The sequence below is a fragment of the Aythya fuligula genome, chromosome 6 (assembly GCF_009819795.1).
Source record: "Aythya fuligula isolate bAytFul2 chromosome 6, bAytFul2.pri, whole genome shotgun sequence".
In the NCBI taxonomy this organism is placed as follows: domain Eukaryota; kingdom Metazoa; phylum Chordata; class Aves; order Anseriformes; family Anatidae; genus Aythya; species Aythya fuligula.
In genome coordinates, this window is record NC_045564.1 from 38,138,589 (window position 1) to 38,154,692 (window position 16,104).

The 16,104-nt window shown below is 43.1% G+C and overlaps 1 protein-coding gene across 4 annotated transcripts in view; it reads left to right on the forward strand.

Annotated features, from left to right (window-relative positions):
• The window catches only part of GALNT13 (polypeptide N-acetylgalactosaminyltransferase 13), a 127,715-nt gene that overhangs the window by 23,671 nt on the left and 87,940 nt on the right, over nt 1-16,104 (forward strand). The gene's annotated exons all lie outside the window — the stretch shown is intronic.

A 16,104-nucleotide genomic window follows, 5' to 3' on the forward strand; every position in this document is an offset into this window, starting at 1 on the left:
CTTTGCATATTGTTCTGTGATCCCTGAAGAACATTTTGATTATAGTGCTGTTTGCAACATTATGAAGGTGTATGCAGCATGTGAAGACGTGGCACAGTTTTATTGGGAATTGATTGCATGTTTCTTTTTGTCATATTACTGAAATTCTAGAAGGCTGCTGCCTTGAGGGAACATAATGGGGAAAAAAGTTTATCTGATCAAAAATTAAGGATAAAATAGTGCTTTGCTTTTTATGGTCCTGAAGTACTATACGGACAGCTCCAGGTAAGTGTGTGTGGTTTTGAGCAAAGCTTGGATTCCAGTCCCCTAAATCCAGGCTTAGCTTATCTGACTTGTGGTTTTATTCAGTGCCCTAAATATTTTTGCTGTTATACATAGTGATATCTATTGCCATGCCCATGAATGTGCTGAAAATAAAACAAAATCAGCATAGTGTTTTGCTTTGTTATGGAGATCTTGCAAAAAATTTTCTGTTTCTGCTGAAATTGTGTGTTCTGGTGGAGCAGTTGCAAAAATTTATGATAGCATTTCTAGCTTCCCATCCAACAGGGTACTAACTTCTCTTTACTGTAAGCCTCATGAGCTATTATGGTAGAAATTAGGTGTATCACTTTTTTTTTCTTTTCCTGTAAAGTACCTGCTTCTGTACCATCATCTTTGTTTTAGATTGGCAAATATGCCATTTATAGCTCTGAGGATATAGATTATCTGTAAACATAAAAAGCAATATAATTACAGTATTTAAGCACATAAGAATGTGTGTGTGTGTGTATATGACAACAATAGTCACCATACTGATAAATTTAAATGAGCCATGGTAATGCAGTATTTGAAGTCACCCTTAAGATTAGAGAGGAAAGATTCTGCTTACACAGAGTGTGTTTAGAGGTAAAAGAGGTAAACTTTCTGTGCCTTTTTAGTCATAATTACTGCGTTGTAAATGATTCATGAAGACAACTTCACTGTAGATGTGAAATGTCGGCAGTGATGGTTTGTAGGCTGGGACGCGGCTGTCAGAAATCCCCTCTGATGTCTCGCTGTGCATGGAGAAGTGTACAAGTGGTACGTACAGGAGCAGGGTGATACAACAGCGAGCTGTCTCTGCATCAGGTTAGTGGCATTAGTTAACAACTTGCAAGCGTTGCCCTAATTAACCTGGGGCTGGCTTTTAGTCAAGTCATCTTCACTGGCATCTATTTTGGTACCATGACTGGAAGTAACAACATGTATGTCTTAAGCTTACTTCCTTGCTTAAGAAGAAAATTAATGCTGGGCAGTCTTTCAGCAGTCTGCTTGTATCAGTGGCATATGCAGAAACTTGTGAAATGTCCATCAGCAGGTGAGCAGTGCTGCTTCCCTGCAGTGTAGGCTCTGCACTCAGAGGGGCAAGTTCTTCCTTCGCTGCTTGCTCCTGACTTCTCTGCTTGGGTGGCTGAATGTACGTCGAGAAGCTTAATGCAGCATCATCACCTGCTCAGGATTTATTGGACAGGAGCAAGTTCCCAGGACATGCATCAGACAGAGCTGGAAGCCCTTCCACAAGCAGCCAGCAGAGCTGCAAGCTCTCCCCGTTCCCAGAGCTGCTTTAAGTCTTGCAGCCAGCCGCACAAGAGCCTGGAGGCTGCCCTGCAAACTAGGGCTGTAGCATGAATGTCAGGAGATTGAGTAGTTCTGACCATACCTACATAACTTCAGGATAGCTCTAAGAGAGGTACAGGTTTTATAGAGAGCATCACATTAAGCCAGGTCTGGCCTCTCCCCAGCCTGCAGCAGAACGGGGCAGCCAGCTCGCTGTGCTGGAAGGGGACGGGGCAGTGCTCAGAGTGCTCATGTTAGCAGAGAGGGGGCCCACCACTGCGAGGACTCCCCCTCCTCCTCCCTGGCTGTGCTGTCCTTCCAACAAAAGCAACAGCCACGGCTCACTTGGGTATGGGAAGCAGCCAGAGGCAAGGCACAGCGCTCAACACCCCGGCTGAGCCAGCTCCTAAGGGAAGGAAAAAATTGGTGAGTCCCTCCTCCACCCCCCCCCAAAACTAACTCCACCAAACCTTCCCCCAAAACCAGTACTAGTAGGAATAACAGTTCTGTTTCACATGAGTTTTTATGGACAGCTCCATGGTTGTGAGGTGTGTGGTGTTGTTGTTGGTTTTATATATTTTTGCAATAGGTTGCAAGTGGCAGAGGTGGGTGGAAAGGGAGCTGGCTCGAGGACTAGACTGCAAGTGCAGTTTTCTGTTGTGAATTAATTGTGTTCAATCGAATATTCCCAGCAGATGGTTCTTCTGAACCACACAGTAACTGCAACTGGCGGGACACGATGCTCTCAGGTCTGCTTGAAGAAATAATCTTTCTGAGACTTAAAGCAGAAGCCCTTCTTACACATGGACTAGAAGTTGGTTTACTAAGCACAACGAGCTTACAGCAACGGAGATGCTGTTTAAGCCAAGGCAGCTGGACAGCCTGGCATCTTATCAGTTAATCTTTATTTTAATTCTCTACAAATTGTAGTAATTCTGAGTGTCCCATAGGGCTTCTTTTATGTGGTTGCTGTGGCCTCCTCCTTATTTCAGCCGTGTGTGTGAGCCCAGGTGAAGACGCCACCCATTGGGGCTAGACTTTACTGCAGAAAAACCTCTGATCTTTAGCTTCAAACCCCAAATTGTTAGTTAAATTTAGTATTTTTGTTTTGAAAACTGTCTTTGAAGGCGATTCTTGCATAGAAGCTTTTAGAAAATACGTGGTGGGCTTGGGGGAAGTGAAGTCTTGCTCTGCCAACAATCAAATGAGGAGCATGTGCCATGATTGAAACAGTAATTTTTAAGAAGGTGTGATTATTTTAATTAAAGTGAGTGTGAGTAATGAGATGGAATTGGAATTTTGAATGCTTGCCTTTGCAACATGAATAATGTTTTCCGTGCAGCTCTGTAATGTGACTGTGCTTTAGATTTTCACAGTGACGAATCTTTAATATTTTGGTGTCTGGGGTTGTTATGCGGTTTGCTGTTTCTGTGTTATTAACCGTGTTCTCAGGAACTACAAAAGGACTTGTCATAAGGTCGGTATGAGTTATTAAAATGCTGTTTTGAGGAAAACTCCGTGTAAGAGGAAAGTTCACCTATTCAGATCCTGCAATGTATCTCTATATTTGGAGAGAAAGGGTCTGTTGTGAGCATGTAAAGCGAGTGAATGAAACGTTTGGATGCTGTATTAAAAGTTTGGGGTTATGGCCAAGTTTAGAAAATAAGGCATTCATTTTGGCAGTTGCCGTGGTAACGTGTTTATCTGCCAGATTACTGCATGCATGGCACCGTCTGCAAAAACAATGGGAGCAAAGATTTTTAATAGCATGCCATAAGGATTTAATAGATGGATGAATATGTACGTTGCACTGAAGTCTTGTCACAAATTTGTTGACAAATAAAATCTGAAGAGCTGATTTGGATATTGTGACAACACATTAGGATAATTTATAGATCTTCATCAGGCAGATCAAGAAAATGCATGGTGAGGGGAAAACTGTAGCATAGCAGGCATATTTTTTCTGATTGCAAACTTTATTAAAAAATAAAAAAAAGAAAGCAAACCAACTTCTTTACTGAGAGATTTGATGTCACTGAAGGCCCAGGCTCCTGCCAGAAAGCTGCACATGCTCCAGCAGGCTGCAGGTCGGCTGGCGGGTACCTCTTACAGGAGCAATGCCCTTCCAGAGCTCCCCGCTGACTTATTTATGACATTTGACATTAGAAGAACGCCTGCCAAGCTCTCCTGTGCTGTTTCTGTTGTGGAATGGGACTTGGTAAATGAGTGTCTTTGGAAGTGGGACTTGTGTCTCCTGGAGAGGCTGTGTGTTCTGTGCAGAGGTGTGCATGCACCATGCACCCAGTGGGTTTTAGGTGTGTACCTACAGCGTACATCTTGGAGCAGTGGCTCAAGCCAAGTCTAGTGAAACGCCTTCCTTCTCTCCCAGTCAGTCCGAGTGCTTTTATAATGTTTGACTTCAGTGTACTAACCAGTTAGTGTGCACATATCTAGAGGAATTGTGCAGTGAGTGCTGAAAACTACATTTTTCGATTGTTGCCAGTAAATATTCAAATATTGGAAGATGTCAGGAGCACTTTCCATCGGTGGGAGCTGACAGCAATGGCACAGTGGTGATACAACTGAGATCCTGCTCTCCTTTGCAGCCCCCCAGCTGGATATCTGGAGCAGCACGTGGCAGGGCTGCACTTCAAAGCTCTCTGGGAACTTGGAGTTGTCAGCCCTGGGATTATTTGTTGAAATATGCCTCTACCCCCCCCACTCTCCTGCCTCTCCCCTTACTGTGGCTTTTATAGGTTATTCTTAGCTTTCCAGGTGATGTTTTGTAAATCAGTGTGAAAGCTTGCATGTACAGAAGCTTGTCTTATACCCTAGAGGTACGAGTAAAGTGTGAATTTACATCGCATTACAGATTTTAATTGAGAAGGGTATAAACTGTTGTTTTGTTTTTGGCTTGTTTATTTTTGTTTCTCTTCAATCTCCCACGCTGTTTTGAAGTGTAAAAATGCCTGACTGACAGCATTATCCCTGATATCCGGATGACTTGCCAGAAGCCCCTGGAAAGCCTAGTGAGAATTCTCCAAGTGTAAGAGGAGAGGCCTAGCTCATCTCAACTTTGTTAGCAGGTAGAGCATATCAGGTTGTATTATTTGTTATTCCTTTAGCTTTATTTGGTGTTGTTTCTTATTTTCAGGGAAGCTTTTTGCGTTTGCATTTAATCTTACTTAGCACCAGAAGCATTTGTCAAGGTTGTGTTCATAAATAAAGTGTAGACGTAGACATGCCTTTGATGGTTGGGGCTGCATATTTTTAATAACTGCGAGCATTTTGCCAGTAACAGCTTATTTTTTTAATGTCTAAAAGTATAAAAGAAAAATAGATTTCATGTACATTGTTGATAATTTGCTACCACCCATAGATAAAAAGTTATTGTTTTTAGTGATGTATATTTAATATAAAATCTTGATTACAAAAACATGAACCTTTAAAAACTTGAAAATAAGGGAAATACAGGATTGCTTCTTGAAGACGGACAGGATTTTCGGTATCATCATTCTTAGAATCAGATACTCTACTTCAGAGCTTTTGTTCAAGACGGCCAGGTTAGACTGACTGGGGATGCTTGTCGCTGCATGGTGTATGTGTTTGCACGTGGGGAGCACAGGAGAGGGAGACTTTAGGGCTGTAACTAATACTTTCCCCACTAACAGGAGGTATCCTGATAGCAAGAAGTGTAAACGGTATTGCAAGGCTGAAGAAAATGGCATTCTTTTAGCTCTGCTGAGCATTTGCAAGTTATTTTTAATAGGATTAACAGAAACAGATATATATTTTTTTCAGATCAACTTTTTGGCAGTGGCAGAATGTGCCCTCCAGCTGTACTGTAGGTTTATAGGTTTCCTTTTTATGTTCAGCAGATGAATCACAAGATTAATGGAAATTCTTTTCAGACACCAACCTTTCTTTCTGCAAAGTACATGTCACCTGGTAGACCGACTTGCTTGCAAAACTCATTGACGATTAATACCTTAGTTTTATGAAAGCTAAAAAAGATTTGTGGAAGCTGTGTGTACTTGCAGCATCAGAAGCTTTTATAATGGGTATTGTCTATAAATTATGACTCCTTTCTTGTTATTGATGCCACGGTTCTAGCGCTTGAATGAAGCTCCATTGATTTCGGGAAGCTCTGCAAATAGTGTCAGTGTGCTCAAGTCTCTTTGCAAGAACTGAGCCTGAAAAATATGAAGCTCAGACTGCCGTCAGAGCCTCTCTTAATGCAGTTTTAAACAATCCTTACATTGTTCTACAAATTATACAGTGCAGTTGAATCTCTTACTGTTCAAGACTTCAGCACAGCAGAGTGATTTTCCATCCTGACTGAGTTCTGTATAGGTTTTAAGAAATGCAACAAAATGCTGGAGAAATCAGAATTACTGAGAAGTCACGTAACATAATAACAACCAAACATGACGTGCCACCCAATATGCTGCAACTCTTCCATTTTGCAAGAGAGGAGAAGGATTTTTATAACACAAGATTTCAGCCCCTGCTTGTATGATTGCTAGTTTTTTCATCTCAAGTAGTATTAATGATAAGAAATTGGATTTATCGCTGAGAAGTACTTTTCAGTTCTGTTTCCCAGTAGTAGTACAGTTTGGAATTTGAATAACAATTACAAATCATAGTATCTGTTGTAAGGCCCTGATTGTTTATATATCTGAATGCAATTCTTCAAGGCTGGTTTTAGTAGCTGTCGTGTGTATGCTGTAATGAAAGTTTTTAGCTACAGACATTCTCAAGGGCCTTGATTGCCAAACCTGACAAGCTAAAGCGTGCATTCATTTGCATAATAAAGAGAAAAAGAATCAGAGTGAAATTTATTCCAATGTCATCCTGCTTGTCCTTGGGATTCTAGTCTGTATTAAAAATAAATTAATAAAATAATAATAAAAGAAAACCCCACAGACTCTTATCATCAGGTTGCCATGAAGAAAAATGTATTCTCAGGAATGAGACGCAGAATACCGTCTGGTATTCTGTGCCCTCTGTGATATGTCAACTACTGGTGGTGCAAAGGTCTCGTTCACCCTTTTTTAATTGGTTATAAAAGGCCTACAGCTTAATGAGAGGGACCTAGGAGGCACTCCAAGGCTAAGCTCTGTGGCAGTACAGTAACAGTACACTGGGGAGAATTTCTGCATCCAACTGGTCTGACTTCTGACACCTCTGTATTGGGTTTTATTCTAAATAGTTAAAAACTTTTCTGAGGCTAAGAAGAAAAATAAAAATAACTGAACTTTCATATTTTTATTCAAACATTAAAAAAATTACCTAGAAATATACGGAAAAGTATATATTTTTTTTGGGCCATCCGCACAGAACTTGTTAATGTCAGTGCTCAACCAAACCCAACAACCCCCCTCCCAATTCATCCCATAGCCTCTTAGCACATTTTCTATTACATTTGGGGAAGTTTTTGCTCGTGGAAAAGTAAAAGGCTTTAGCAGTGTGTTGCACCCTGCTTCCAGTAATTAATTAGATTTTGCACATGGTCTCTTTCCTAGTTGTCTTTCCTGACTTTCCTAGGACTATTCCTGCTCCATGTATTTGCTGGGTTTGACTAAAACATGACACAGTCCTGTAGTTATGTGGAAATTCGTCTTTTTGCCTTGTGGTGTGCAGCTTTGTTAGGGCTCTGAGGAAGCTAGAAATAAACTGGAAACATGAAACCCCAAAATGCTTGGTGTTGAGCTGTGTGTCACAGTGGGCTGCCTCGGTGTGACCGTCCCGTCCCCGTGCCACCCTGGTAGGTGCTGGCAGTGGTGCTCCTTCTGCTCCAGGTCCTGGTGGAATAGCCCTGGCCTCCCACAAGCTACCATTAATTACACACTCTGTAGCCATGCTACATCCAAAACCCGCCTGCAGCAGTGCTTTGGGAATCAGCTTGTGTGCTCCACTGCAGCACGAAGTCGCTGCCCAGGGAAGTGCTGCAAGGGGCAAGTGTGCATGGCGATGTCTTCTTGGTCCTCGGCTGCTCCTTCCTGTAGTATCCCTGTAAAGACTCCCATTTCATCGAGAGAAGACAGCACCTGCTATAAAGTTTACAAAAATCTGGCCAGCCAAGAAACCTTTTAAGAGGAATCACAACATACATTTGGTAGGGAAGGCTTTTCTTAAATGTACAAAGCAAGAAATATGACTCAATTATCAGTGAAGTTTCATTTCCAGGCTTGTAGGAGTAAGTACAAGGCTGATCTATTAGCCCAGTAACACTTTTTAATAAGGTTTAATAAGGTTTTCTCAATGGATCCAAGTGTCTTCTGCGTTGTAGTTTTTACACATGAAGCTGGCACCGTGCTGCTGGAATTAGCGTGTGTTGTACATTTGCTATTTAAGGCTGGAGTGCCTCATCCCTCCCTTCCACGTGAGGCAGGGGTTCATGGAAAGCTGTCCGTGTGCTGGCTGAAACTGGTACTGACACATTCATTATATTCTTTCTAATATTCCTGAAAAAAAACAAAAAACAAAAAACAAAAAACAGAAAGCCTTGGCTTTCCAGTAATTTCCTGTTCTGCTGTTTGCACAGCTTGCTCTTAAATGTTAGATATTTTCAAATCTAATTGTCTGGAAAGTGTTTTTATATGCAGAATGCCTATTTGTACACCCTGCTGCAGTCAAAGAAATAATACATGGAAAGTGTTATTTTGTATTAATTTAAGCAGCGGTTTGTCAAATTCTGTTCTGGAAGTACAGTGGTCAGCAGCAAGCCGGCACCGTGCTGAAGGGATATATTCACTGTACTATGTTGTGGAATGTTTTCAAGTATGAAAAACTAGTATTTAGTTAAGGGGTATTTATTTTGTAAAGGAGCATTCTGTTTGTAAAAGTGCAGGGATGCATTAGTGCTTAGCTTCTATTTTTTTTCTATTCAAACTGAATTTCTAACACTTTGCCATTGGGCAGTGATCATGTGGTTAAACACCTGTGAAGAGTTCTCATTTTTTATTTAAAAAAAAAAAAAAAAGGTACCAAGTATTGGGAGTATTTACAAAGAACATGAGTGCTTTTCAAGAATAGTAATAAATGAAATTAAGCTCGTTTATTTCCAAGGCTGGCTTTGTGTGGAGATTTAAAGGTTACAGGTCTTGCAGCGCATTTACTTTTAAAATTCATGGGATGCTTCTGCATAGATTTGACGATAGGATTGCGTTGTAAATATGAGGTAATTTTATCCTATAATTTCATTTAATAAATGACATTTTCCAATCATAAAGCCTTTAATCTAAAGCCCTTGTTCTTTATAACTTAACATTACAAGACCTGTGCAGAGGTGGTGCTGTCTCAGCAAAAGCTGTAAAGCTGTGTGTTGTCCAAGTTTCCAAGTTTGTGTCCAAGTTTTCTTAGGGGCTGTGACAAGCAACGTTTTTAAAAAAAAAACAACAAGAAGACCCCCACTTGTAGGCCTCCCTAATATGACACAGGGTGCAATTATTGTAGCCGATGCAGCTGTGATACAGGGATAAAATGCACAGAGAGAATTCCAGAGTGCGCTGGATTGCAAGAGCAATCTGCCTCGTGTAATGCCGATATCTGAAAACCAGATACACTCTAATCATAAAAGACCTTCTCCCTTAAGTGATGAGTGCTTTTTTAGAAAAAAATGAATAATTGTCAGTCTTTCATGGTGTAGGAATAATTGAAGCGTGTTAAATTCACTTGTTTTAGGCTTTATGTAATGACAATTTCTCCTATTTGCTATTCCAGGGGAAATCAGAAGGTTAAGTACGGCATCCTGGGACCTTGGTGCTGACGGGTTCAGCAGTTGGTTCCTCTTTTGATAGTCTTAAAATTTAACCGAATTAAATTATCCTATTTTAAACTTCATAAAATGCCAATGTGCCTCGTTTTGCTACTCGGTGGAAATGACAATTTTGAGTCAAATGTACCATGGCTCCAGCACGGGCAGCTTTAGCGGCTGGCACCAGTGTGCGGGTAAATCACATTGCTTTTTGTCAACTGCTCGAGGAGCATAGCTGGTGGCTGTTTGTTTGTTTGTTTCAGTGCCTCAAAGGCCTGCTGCTGTTTATCAGCAGTACACATCTTTAATCTTCCAAACATTTCCTCTAAGCATTTCCTTTAATTTCCTCAAGGATTCTGTGTTTGGTGTCATAATTATTTATGCCTATATAGTCCTGAGTGCTTAATCCTTGTTGCATGCCACGGCAAGACAATGAAATTGGGATATATGCTGTGTAAAAAAACATCTACATTTAAATACTGACTATCCTGCAAGAAAATTTTAAGTTATTTTGTTTTAAGCACCCAGGTTTTGTACCTGGTACCCGCAGCTCTGCGGGTGCTGGTGCCGAAGGAGAGCACTGTTGCTACCTCTGCACTGGGAGCTCTTCAGCTGCCTTTAACTGCTGGCTCTGTCAGCTCTAATTAAACTGTTGTGTTTGAAATAAGTTTCTTGTGGGAACGCTTGTGACTTTCTGTAGGTTTAGAAGCTGCTCTGACATTGCTTTCAAAAAGAAAAGAAAAACTGCCAGAGCTGTGAACCTCAAATTAGGCAGGGCAGATGCTCCGGTACTAAATGCTGTTTATCTTGTGTGAGTTTTATGGCATGGTGAAGGAATGAGCCTGAGAGAAAAGAATTGCTTCCCAGTGACTATGTTGGGCATCTTAAATTCAGCTAAAATAAACTGGCCTTGGCGTATCCGCTGTTAACAGGGGTCTGTGGTATGAGGAATAAAGGCACAAACCATTGAAATGTATTAAAATTACTCAGTGCGATTCTTTTTTCAGTTATCATCCCTTTTACTATGGTAGGAAACACATCTTATAAAACCTTACCTACGTAAAATGAACATTGGGTGTAGGTTCACTTAAAACTCCCGTTCATTTATCTAGGGCCATAGCTTGCAGGTCTGTCTTCTGCGAGCCCTTGGAGCACCACGATGGGGTGAGCGCTGCCAGCAGCCTCCATGGGCAGCTCAGATCCCTGCCTCCTGGGGCTCTGCCTTCTACGCTGAGGTTTTTCTGCCTGCAGGAGGAAAAAGATGCAGGGTGGCTCTCTTGCTGCTGGTGAGCCCACAGGCAGATACGCCTCTGCCACTCACAGCATTCTGGCAGCTATTCAAAGCCTCTAGGTGTTGTTTTTAGAGCAAGCAGCCGCCTTTCCACTGCTCTCCTGTGACTGTTTTATGCCTCTGGCCATTCTCCTTTTGCATCTTGCCATGTGCTGGGTGCTCGCAGTGGGGTGTGGTGCTGAGCACAAGAGGGCTGCCCCATCTCTTGCTCACCTTACCCTCAGCAGTGGCTCTCTGCAGCTCCTCGGTCCATGCAACCGAGGGAGAAACAGCAGAGGACGAGGCGTGTGGTGATGAAACAACAGCTGGCAAGTTGAATAGGAAAGCAGTATGATGAGAAAATGGTAAAGCATCGGACTCTAGGGTTCTCTTCCAGGTGCCTTTAATAAATGGCAGAGAGATGGCCATTCCTTAAAAAAAAAAAAAAAAAAAAAGGCCAACCCCAAACCAGCAACTTTAGGAACACAAATTAATATTCTATTTCTTCTGCAGTATTACAAGGTATAATTAAAACCTGCTGCCAGAATGAAAGCGTAATTGCTAATGTGGATTACTGCACCAAGGAGACCTACAACAAGAGGAAGTTTCAGGCATTTGGTGGCAGTTTGGAGCTCCCAACTCTGTATTTTCAGTTTCCTACTGCTTTTATGGTCAGAACTATTACACTCTAAGTATGGAAAAAGAAGGAAAAAAGCCTTCCTAAATGATCACAGTGGGTACAGTTAAAAACAACCTTTGCAACAGTGCACGTGGATAAATACTGCCATCCATTTCATTTGTTAGCCTTAATTTTACCTTGCAAATACCTGTATGCGTAATTTTGTATTGAAAATAATTTCTGCTTTGGGCTTTCAGTAATTAATGGTGGAATTGATATTCAGGCTGGATTGTGTGCAATCCTTGCCGTTATAGCAGCAATAAGTAGGAAGAATACTGAGCTTGTAGTTCTGGTGCTGTCCTGTCCAGTCTGCTACTGGCAATCTCGGTGCTTTGGGACACATTTGATGATGAAATTTAGGATTTCCTTTGAGTGGCTCATAGGAAAAGTTTCTACTCTTGTCATCAAAGTTAAGCTTTTGGGTAGGGTGATGGAAGGACTTTGCAGCCCAGTGGGCCTGGGAATAACACTGTCATCTGGCCTCTGAAGCAGATTTGTAGGGTTGGCTTGGCTGTGATCCCTGCTGGTTAATATCAGCCCAAGCATCAGAAATCATTCTGCTCACAGATGTGCTGTGCTTCAAGGCCCTCTGCCCAGGAGAAACAAGAAAATCTCGGAGAAGGCTTGAACAGTCAGAAGCATTGAACTTGTGGATGGAAAAAAAAAAGTCTCCAGTAACGGCAGAATCTGTTCAGGAGGTTTTTCAGGTCTCTTGTGAGCAAGCCACAAATGTCACTTGCAGATTTATCAGGGTAGGTATGTATTGGGAAATTCTGTGCTGATCTTTTAGAGTATATACATTTGTCCATAAAATGCTTTCTCCTCCTCATGTTGGAAGGAAATAAATATGTAAAGAAAATGACATAAATCACAAATGAAGTACGAAATGAAGCAACAGAGCTAGTAAGTGGGAGCATTCGAGCCCAGACACCCCAATCGCCTCTGTGGTTTTGTCTCTGCTTGTTAAATATGAGTGGGTGCCTGTTGGGTTGAAGGTTGGAGATAAATGTAGTTCACCAGTGGATGTGAGAAGCCTGCGTTGCAATGGGAAGTTACAAATTCGTTTATAACATGGGGCTTTTATGCAGCTGTGCTTCTGTTCCAGGCAGAAGCACAAGGCTGCAAAGTGGGCGCCGTGCATGGCTGTTGGATCGCCCGCTGCAGGGTCACCTGGGGGGCTTGCTAACCTTGGCCTTCATGGGTGTTTGGTGCAGGTTGGTGGGCACGGGAAGCTTTTATTTGTCTTTAAACCAAGTAAATAGCGGGGACATGAAGGTGTTTTCTTGGATTATTTGCTCTGCCTGCTTTTGTGTGAAGCCTGCTGCTGGGAGGTGAGAGAAGGGCTGCTCGTTTCATCTGCATGCAGAGGGAGGGAGCGCCACAGAAAGTACCGTGGTGGACACTGCCTTTGCTGTCTTGGAAACACCGTGTTGTAAACTAAACACCTGTGCTTTATCCTGCACTCTAGGATGCTGGTAATGAGATTTACAGAAGGACTTCTGGGAATTCCCTGGTGATAATCTCACAATTAATTCCACATTACTGAGGGCTGTCAGCCGCTCACCTCGTCTCCTTGTAGCTGGGGCCATCTGTGATCGGCGCAGGTCGGGGAGAGGAGGGCAGCAAGCAGGGCAGCTCTGATCCACTGTGGTATATTGGGTTTATTTGGGACGTTTTGGGGGGAGCATCCCAAGAGGAGCCACAGGAACGTGGGTTGCTTTGCTGCTCCCCAGCCCCCTGTGGTGCCGGCCCCAGGGGAGGCATCGTCCCATGCATGGTGCTGCCTTGTGCTCCCAAGGCTCAGCTTCCCAGCTCTGGAAGCAGCGTGCCCAAAACCCTGTGGCTGTGCTCGAGCACTGCTGTGCCTGTGGTGCAGGCAGAGCCTGAATTTATGCACGCCTTGTTTGTGCCAGCTGTTAAATGGCAGCGATGATATTTCACGGCTACAGAGGAGCGCTATGAGGCTTATTAATGCTTGGAAATGTTGCTGGCTCTTAGGAGGCAAGAAATATTAACCTACTTATTTAACAAACAGCATCAAAATTAATTTTAGTTGAGTTTTAAACCTTGTTGTTTTTCACTTCATTATTCTGAAATCGTTCCAAACAAGTCCACGTAGCTCCTTTGCGCTGCAGGAAGAATTCAAGCCTCTGAGTGCTTGGCTTCGCCGTCCGTGTTTATGTGAAATTCCCCTGGATGTCACAGCTTCAGTCAGTGCTCCTCGGGTTGGAAATGCTTGTTCTTAAATGGGCTCTTTTCAGGGAGCACGAGTAATTACTCTCGTGCTTGCTTTAGCTACCTGTTACTTACTGTAGTTCATGGAGCTGATGCTTTTGAATTTGTTTGATTTCTTTTAATCTTTAGACCCCATAGTATGTGTTACCATAATGATGATGCTAACACATCCATTAATTTAGCTAATGCTTTACAAAATCTAGTTTTCTCATCTGTTGCAGCCGTACAGAACTGCTGAAACACACACAAGATGTCACACCCCCACAAAACCTCTTCAGAAGAATAAACATATTTATGTATCCTCTAAATGCAGTCTGTCTGTTTTCCTGCAGGCTTCATGCTGTGCTGAAAATAGATTTTACTGAGTTTTAGAAGTACATGTTTGAAGCATAATTAAACTGGGTTTGGGTAGAAATGTCTTCTCCTTTGCTTTCTCCCCCTGACAAGTGCTCTCACACTATTTGCTTGGCTACAAAACCGTTTTTGCTTTTGGCTTTCTTTTGTCTGAGATCTGATTGTTTTTGACTACTAGGTGTCTGTTTCTGCATTTTACAAGTGCTTTTTTTTTGTTTGTTTACACCACATTTCTTGTCCTTTTGCTGTCTTTCTAGATTAATTTTTGTCACTGTCATCTCTCAAACCTTCTTTGTCTATTCTATACATTCATCCATTTTTTTTCTAAATCCGGTTAATGCCCTGTGGAGTTGTTGATATTTCAGCTTTGTTATCTAACTGCTTCTCGTCAGAGACTCCTTATTTTTATCCCTGGTTGTGGGTACGTTTTGAAATACGTGCAGGCAATTTCCTTGCAAGTTTGGACGCATCAAGCGGTGCCACTTGCGCCCATCCATGAACCACCCACCATGAACTGCCCGGCATGAACCACCTCCTGTGCTGAGGCTCCTGCAGCTATTGCCTGTGGGGCTGGAGGTAATCCCATGGGACTGCAGCCCTGATCCTCAGGAGCTGCAAAGCCAGAGATAAGCAGGTAGGGCAGGATGATGTCTGGCACTGCTTGGCTTTGGGAGCGAACGGGCACGTGGGGCTGACCTGAGATGTGTCCCGCTTTCAGCAACCTAATGGGAACTTCTCTCACTCAGTCCTCGTCAGATAAGCCTGTAGGAAGCAAAACCCATTGACAAGATTATCTGGCTTTTGGGGTATCTCGCGGCAGCCCCTTCGTCCTCACAAAGTGAGGTTATATAGGGGATGAGGATTGCTTTTGGCATTTTAATGCAGGTTTTTAAGGCAGGCCTGGTGGGTCGCTAAGCTGGTGATCAGGCACAAAGCGCTGCTGCCCCCACAGCCCTGATCCCTGAAGGGAGTTGCTGATGGGTGCTCGCAGGGCAGCAGCCTCTCCTTGCTCTCCTGCAAGCCAGCCTGGGCTGGGAGGGTGATGCAGGCTGAACTGCAGCTCAGCACCTTGTGAGGACTGGAGTAAATCAAGAGGAATTACCGCCCACCGCAGAGGTACTCAGCTGACCTGGAGAGAAGCAGGTGTTTATTTAAGTCTCCAAATCTTTCGCTTAGGAGGCACTTTGGTACTTCCTTCCAGCCTCGGCAGAGGGGGGGCTGTGTTACCCTCTTCCAAAATGTTAGCCTTGATTACATTTGAACACACAGAATACGTTAAATATAAGGCATCATTTAACGCTGTGCTTGTTTCAGTAGAGTACTGATGTTTTGTCATTAATATAGAAAAAAAAACCCACACTAATCTAATGAGGAAAAATGAAAATGAGGAAGGTTCTCGAGCTTCAGAGAGGACGATTTGTCTTCCTGAAAATCATAATCTCTTAAATTGAGACAAAGGCCCAGTGCAGACCTGTTTTCCAAGCTGCAACCATTGAGAGAATCACAGGATGGCTTGCGTTGGACGGGACCTCAAGGACCACCTCCAGGGATGGAGCATCCACATCTTCTCTGGGCAACCTGCTCCAGTGCCTCACCAAGTCATTTTTGTGGCTAATGTATTTTTTTTTCTATTTATTTTTGAAAGTAATTAGGGTTAAGGAATAGTTACAGACCCGTGCCTGTACGGCGTGCAGCCCTGCCTGCAGGGAGAGGCGCCTGCAGCCTGGCTGCAGTACATGAAGCTCTGTGGGGTGGCACTTCCACACTGCTGGCTTCTCATCGGGATCCCATGGCAGCAGCCTGTAGGGTCTCAGCCACCACCATGGTTTCTTTCTCAGGTGGGTTTTGGGGCAGGATTGCCGCAGTGCGCCTCGTCCAGCCTGTTGCCTGCTGCAGCTCCTTAATTGCTGCATTGATCAGAATTAATGGGCACATCCCAAGTGGTGTATCGTGAATAAATAAAGGAGAGCCCAACTAAATCAGCCTGTTCCCCCACTCTAAGTTTGCTTTCTTTGCTCCCCTTCCAGCCGTTGGCCATGGGGCTGTGCTGCCAGCCTCGCTGGCAATGGGTAGACTGCTTGGGAATTAATCTAAATGGAAAATTGCAATGTTCCTGACTCAGTGATGGTTTGCTCTTCCAGTAAAGGGAGAGGGGGTAATATGTAAGCGAATTTTGTTTCTAATGTGAGCACGTTCATCCTAGCCTTACTTAGTGTGATGAATTTCCCA